At 44.3% G+C, this 6,800-nt stretch overlaps 1 pseudogene; it reads right to left on the reverse strand.

Annotated features, from left to right (window-relative positions):
* Window positions 1-1,966: 1,966 nt before the first annotated feature.
* LOC137290374 (uncharacterized) lies at window positions 1,967-2,852 on the reverse strand (annotated as a pseudogene).
* Between the last annotated feature and the right edge of the window lie 3,948 nt (window positions 2,853-6,800).

Below are 6,800 nucleotides of genomic sequence, written 5' to 3' on the forward strand. Positions count from 1 at the left end.
AAAAGTCACATAAAATTCAACCGGCCTGTTTACGTGGGGATGAGCATCCTCGATTTATCCAAACACCTGATGTACGACTTTTACTACAACGAGCTCAAGAAACAGTACGGCGACAGGTGCGAAGTGCTGTACACTGACACGGATTCCCTGCTGATGGAGATTCGAACCGAGGACGTGTACGAGGACATGAAAAAACACATCGATTTATACGACACCAGCGACTACCCTAAGGCCCATGCCATGCACAGTACGGTAAATAAAAAGGTCCTAGGTAAGATGAAGGACGAGTGTGCTGGCACGCCCATAGCCGAGTACATAGGTTTGAGGCCTAAGATGTACTCCATACTGAAAGCCGACAATAGCGAGATCCGGAAGGCTAAGGGGGTTAAGAAGTATGTGGTGAAACAACACATCAAACACGCCAGATTCAAGGAAGCCCTGTTCAAGACCCGTACCTTTAGACATAAAATGAACACACTTAGAAGTGATGGGCACAAGATATACGGACTGACTATAAACAAGACGTCCCTATCGCCTATGGACACGAAACGTTGGATAGCTATTGATGGTATAAACACATACGCGTATGGACATGAAAAAATTTGAGTCTATTTACTACAGCCCGCGTGGGTACTGGAAAGGAGCTAGCGCAGTAGATAAGCTAGCTAAACTAGCGCGAGTACCCCCGGAGGAAGCCAAAGCGTGGCTTGAAAAACAAGCCCTGTGGCAGATCTATTTGCCTGCACCACGCTACGTACCTAGAAGGAGGTTCGGTATTAACATACCTAATAGCATTCACCAGGCAGACCTACTGTTCCTACCTCACGATAAGAGGTACAAGTATGCCTTAACCGTAGTGGACGTAGCCAGTCGTTACAAGGAAGCCGAACCCTTGACCACGAAAGATTCGGCCCAGGTAGCCAGAGGATTCGAACGTATATACAAACGCAGTCCGCTGACGTGGCCAACAGAGCTGCAAGTTGACCCCGGACGGGAGTTCATGGGTGCCGTGTCACAACTGCTAGCCAAACACGATACGAAGGTCAGGCGTGGCACGGCCGGAGCCCATCGCAGCCAAGCCATAGTTGAGAGATTTAATAGGACTTTGGCTGAGCGCTTGTTCGGCTATCAGTATGCTAGGGAGATGACCACCCCTGGAAAACGATCGACTGAATGGGTCACGAGGTTACCCAAGGTGGTGTCGGCAATCAACCATGAAGTCACCCGTCTCACCGGTAAGAAACCGGCAGACGCTATCAAACTAAAATCAATAGTTGCAGAGTCGGCCGCTCCATTGCGTGGGAAGGAGAAACAGATACCGGATAGGGCCCTAGTGAGGTATCTATACCAGCCGGGGGAACACGAGGGCGATAGCCGTAAGCGAGCCACCGATCCTATATGGTCAGTCAAAACTTACAACATAGATAAAGTGGATATAAAAGCCGACGAACCTAACTTGTACTACTTGAGGGATGGGCCGGGTAGGGGGTTTGTAAGAGAAGAATTATTGATCGTACCGTACGGCACAGTGTTACCGCCTGCCAAGTCACGGTAAACGTGATGGCGTAGCTTTGTAGTAGGGGCAATAATAGCAAGAGCTAATGGTCCCACCAAAGCCTCATTTAGTAAATGAGGCTTTTTAGAGGGGGTTTTTGAAAAGTGTTTTCGGACTGTCATTCCCTATACTACTTGGGTCCTTAGGGTTAGGGACCCCCCCCCCCCCCCCCCCCCCGGGTCAAACACGCACTCATGGGTCCTTAGGGTTAGGGACCCCCCCCGGGTCAAACACGCACTCATGGGTCCTTAGGGTTAGCAAGCTTTAGGGGTAGGGTTGGCTTACAGTAACACGTTTCGTCCCACCAGGACTCATCAGTGCAGCTTGGTTTCCCTAAGGAAACTGCAGACGTGTTTCGTGCTGTCTTGGCTGTTTGGGTTTTGGATTTTGCCGAAACACGTCGGAAGATCCTCAGTTCTTCACCTTGAGGGGTTGGCGTTCCAAACTGGGCTTGGTCTCCAGTCTCTCAACGACACGATCCATGTTCGGAGTGTACACTTTCTTCACTGCTTCCAGAAAGGCGAGATATTTGTCCTCCGCCCCGGATAAATATTTCTTTCGAAATATATACTCCACGAAGTATGAATCATAGAGAGCTTTCGTGGTACCGGACGCAGGGAGACCAGTATTTTTTGGAGTACGCCTTCCAACAGTCGGTGATGATTGTAGTGCCTTTGGCCACGTACTTCTCGATAATTGGGATCAGAGTGTCCGCACTTCGGTCTGGCAATGACGTTAGAAACACTTGCCGACTCTCTCGCTCGATTCCACCAAGAACCCACACTCCATCGACCCTTTTCCCACGGTGGTACTTCCTCTTGCCAAACTTTGACTCGTCAATCTCCACCGTGGTTCCAGGGCCGCCAATCTGCTCGCTGTCTGACTCAATCACGGACATGCACACCTCGCGGCAGAACATGTTCCAATCGACCAGGGTACTGTTCGATCCCACTTTGAGCTCGCGCTGGATCACATGCAGGGGGGTCTTGTACACCCAGTAATAGAGATGTTTCATAATCTGGCACATCGTCAAATGGGATCCGGAAAACCAGCTCCCCTCCCTGATGGAAACTTTCTGATCGCAGCTCTTCACCCGACAGCGCCATACTAGCCCGTCTCGTCCGTAGCTGGGATCTTTCTTCCTCGTCAATTCACCAGTGCCACAACGGGGACAGGCTCCAGCAAAATCGCCGATGATCCCTCGGGCAGTAAGCCAGTCAACGAGCGTTGACGAATCAAACGTGAGACGATAAACATCGTCGTACACCATAGCTTCACACGATTGGATAAGCGCCATCTTCGAAGACAATACTGAGGTGTGGCTTCTCAAGTTGATGAATGGGGAGGCGGGACCTAAGCTCTGCGCATGCGCAGAAAAAGAAAAACTTGTTTTTCTTTTTCTGCGCATGCGCAGAGCTACTGTGTTAATGACACGGTAAACGAGCACTAGGTAACTGTGATCGCACCGGTGGTCCCGAGGTACCGTGTCCTACTAATTAGACGACTAATTAGCACACGTCTGGAATCCGCTGACTCCCGCAGAGCTCGTTCGAACCCCCGCAGCGCCAGGTAAAAAAACAGAAAAAGTGCGCCCGGTAAAGTGTAAGACTCCCCACTGTTTTTGCTTCATTGGCGAATGAATTGGAAATCGATGTGCAACTTGTACAACTCGATTCATGCCTCAAATAAGTCACTATGACCATGAAATCAAATGAGTTCATAGTCACAAATCGCCAACTTTTCATTCCAGTGTTGCAATGGGACCATGTTGAATACTGATGTAACACAGAAACCTCACTGGGCCTGCAATAATAGGGCTGCATGTCTGAAATTGTGCTACAAGGTCTGTGTTTAGCATATGGTTGTGTTCGCACATTGCTGAACATAGTGGAGCATGGACAGAATTGTGTAGATTATTTCTGTGGTTGCACATCCCACAACATTCCGTTTAGCAGAAAAGTCTTGATGTTAAATATAGGTGTGGTGATTTCTGGAGAAGAGTGAGGTCTCGTGCAAAGTAAGCCCGTATGTCTCACCCAATTTATCTTGTTGCTTAAAAATCCAGGAATCAATTTGTGTCTATCTGTTACTGTGATGAAATCCTGGAAATATATGACAAAAAAAATCAAACCCTGTCACCCGGTTACAGCAAGGAGTGAATGTGAATGTGTTTCACTGCTGTGATTACAGCACAGAAATGTGCGCTCTCCATTTACACCAAATTTTGACTGAAAATATTTGGATATGTATTGCACGTGTGTGATATCATCCTAGCATATGATAGAAAGTGCTCACATTTGTTGCATTTGTTCATATCATATAACTGAGAGACTTTATTCCTAATGTTTAAAGGTCACATGCAACCAAAAAATCAAACATAATTAAAACACATTTATCACTTATTCATGACATATAATATACATTGCTGCTTTTAAAAAACAAATAAACAAACTTATAAGCGTACAATCGCGATTCAAAAGTGCAATATTTTGTACTTGGGCTTACTTCCCCTTAAACGAAGCACTCGTGAGACCGAACCAAGTCATAGCGGGTGGATATGCACTCAAGTGTAACGACGGCTTCCGATTGGCTGTTTCATTTGCTGATATGCTGAGGGTTCATTGTGTGTGCAGAAAGATGATTTGTTTGATGGGCATTTTAGAAGTATAGCCAGTCACAAGAAAGTAAGATTCTTTTTGGATAACAACTTCTTTTTGTGTACTTGATGCGTCGTTTCAGTATGGATTCATATACTGTTGTCAAACAAAATCATATACACGAAAAGAAGTCGTTATCCATGAAGAATGTATATAGAGATGTTGGATTTTGAAAATACATGTTCTTTGAATTTGCGCTCGATCCAATCCAAAATCGTGTCAGTAGAGATGGTAAACTACTGCGTGGCTGGAATCTGTTATTCGCCCAAGTAGAAAGCAAGACTTGAAACTGACAAGAGTTTGGACCAGTTTCCGTCAGATCCAGTCATCCAAATAAAAATAACATAGTTTGTTTGCAACCCACAGACATAAAAACAAGTCATGTGTATCACATGTGCCTAATTACATAATGTGGCAGACACGGGACTCGGGTCATAAATCAACTTATTTTCTTTATGTCTGATAGGTGTTAAGTTCAAATTGCAGGTGGTCAATGATTGAAGCTGTGTATTGTATATTGTCTTTAGCAGACAGGCAGACAGACATATAGGTGTGAATAAACCAGACACTGAGCTTTCTCTGTGACAGAGACTGCTTACCACAATGAACAAGTTTTTATACGTAACGAGTAGATTATTTACTTGTTTGTGTACACAACCAAGATTAGACTACTGCTCACGACCTCAGACGCTGGGCATGCATACTGTTTCAAGCTCCGCGAACCTATTCACTGCGCATGCGTTATGGACGCAGCGCAGCACAGCTGTTGAAACCAGTTTTCCCCCCAGCGCTGGGGGGAATTTAGTGAAACGTTTGAACTCCGATTTCGCGGGCTTTTTTTCCATCTGTTTTTTTTTCAACTTTATTGGTTGAATTGGCTTTTTTTATGATTTGTTTCGGTAAGTGCATACCGAAAGGTACCAGAATCTGCAAAGTTGTGTTTTACATTGCATGTGACCTTTAATAATGCCTAGAGACAAGAGTCCACTGGTTCTTTTCCACTATGGACGTGTATGTTGTGTGCATGAGCTGCATGAGTGTCTCACATGAGTGCCTGGTAATTAAAACTTTCACTCGTCTCCCACAAGGTGCTGTATCATTAAATGATAAATGGCTCTATAACGGACATGGACAACCTGCCTGTAGCAGTATGTTATAAGATCGTTAAACAAGTAGCCTGTAAGCAAGGGTAGTTTCAAATAAATCTATGGGTTGCTGTATCGTTTAAGGACACTACAAATCGCTGCACAAAATTTTGTCCAATGGAGAAACTCCGGAATAATCTTTTTTGATTTTCGCGTCTCGTTTTTCTGGCGATATGAGTGTGATCTTTCAATAATCAAGTCTGAAACAGACAATCCAGTGGCCACCAACATGAGCATCGAGCTACGCTATTTGGATATGATGACAAGCAAGTCAGCTAGTCGGACCATCCTGTGTGGGTGAAGACTACCTCTCACCCGGATCTTCACATGTGCAATTTTGGTATCCACAGCCTCGTTCTTTTGGCGCACCAGAGAGCTATAAGGCTAAATTCAAATTCGGGTTGACCTACTTATATATCTGAGAGTGTCTCATTGGTCAATTTCACGAAAGTTAAACATGTGTGAGGCTTGCACCCATTCAGGCTCTCATCGCTCAGCAAACTGTCAGGATTTGATTAATCTAGAATAGAGGTAAAGGTAGCGTTAATCTGGACTCACTCGCTCACAAATGAAGAGTGTTCACTGCGAGATACATTGTTGGGAATGATGGACCTACCTTTACCAGTCACGCTTTGAGTACAAACGCTGCTGACAAACAACCCCAAACCAGTGACATTTTCACATTTTATTGAAAAGATAACAAGTTATAGCAGCAAGTCATTCCAAACATGTACACGAAACACTACTACATTTTACACAAGATGATGTGGGAAGAGGGTGTGGTTTGAAATTTAGTGGAACATCAAACTAACAAAACGAAAAACAAAGAAAATATACTTAATTATTTTTCTTGGAAACGTATTGCTGAATGTGGGGAAGTAGTATAAGTAATAGCGGCACAAGACCACTACTGGTGAACATCCTATTTACAAAACGAAAAAAGAATAAATTAAATTTGATAATTTCTTCTTGAAAACCTAGAGCTGAATGTGTTCTTTGTGTTTATTAAACGTTTACAAATGTAAACCGTTATGGTTTTGATCGATCCAGTACCACTCACGTCATGTTATACAATGCCATTGTGTTATAATAGCCACACCGCGGGTTCCCATAACTCAGCCACTTCGGAATATTGCAGTAGGAGTCTTCAGTACGCTTATACTGATGTTTGATGATGAAATTGCAGAAGCACCCTATAGCACACTGTGAAGAAAATGTAAATACGCAATGTTTTTAAGAGCCAGTGAAAATGTAACAAGACTTAGTAGAGTGATGTTGATAATTACCGAATAGCTGACAACACACCCCGCCTAATTCCTACTGTATCACACAATAATTTATACACACAACGAACCTCTCAATGTGTATCATATTCACGTCTGAAGTCGAGTTAATCCCGCACAGGAAACATATTTCAGGCAAGCTTTTAACAGGACCAAATTT

This window comes from Haliotis asinina, chromosome 1 (assembly GCF_037392515.1).
Source record: "Haliotis asinina isolate JCU_RB_2024 chromosome 1, JCU_Hal_asi_v2, whole genome shotgun sequence".
NCBI lineage: Eukaryota > Metazoa > Mollusca > Gastropoda > Lepetellida > Haliotidae > Haliotis > Haliotis asinina.